Source organism: Mandrillus leucophaeus, unplaced genomic scaffold (genome assembly GCF_000951045.1).
Source record: "Mandrillus leucophaeus isolate KB7577 unplaced genomic scaffold, Mleu.le_1.0 Scaffold1162, whole genome shotgun sequence".
Taxonomy (NCBI): Eukaryota; Metazoa; Chordata; class Mammalia; order Primates; family Cercopithecidae; genus Mandrillus; species Mandrillus leucophaeus.
Window position 1 is genome coordinate 61889 of NW_012099899.1, and position 491 is coordinate 62379.

Sequence of the window (491 nt, forward strand, 5' to 3'; positions counted from 1 at the left end):
GGGATGGCGCTGGTGAGGGATGAGGGCCTGTGTCCTAGGGCAGCCAGTTGAGGCACTGGAGCAAGTGGAAGGTGATGGGGAGAACTTGGTCCCACCTCTGCCTGAAAGGGGGACTTCCCATCTCCCCACAGGGACCCCCCAGGGCTTCCTGGCCTCAGCCGCAATCCTGGAGCCAAGGCAGAGAAGGCGAGCGATACACACAGCCAAGCGTTGTTCCATCACCCTCAGCCATGAAGCCGTGGGACCCCAAGGCCCCTGGCTCTGCTCCAGGCCCCCCCAGTGCCAGACCTTGGGGTCCCTGCTCAGTGAGGGCCACTCAGAGACGGTGTGCCCAGTCCCTCTCTGTAACTTGGCTCTTCTCCCCCATGTGCGTGACTCCTCCTGCATCCCCTTGTCCACCTGGCTCCCTTCTCTAGGGGCACCCAGGTCTTGTTGAACTGATTGGGCCCCCCAGGGGGCAGGGAGAGAAGTAAGATGAGGCCTTCCTGGCC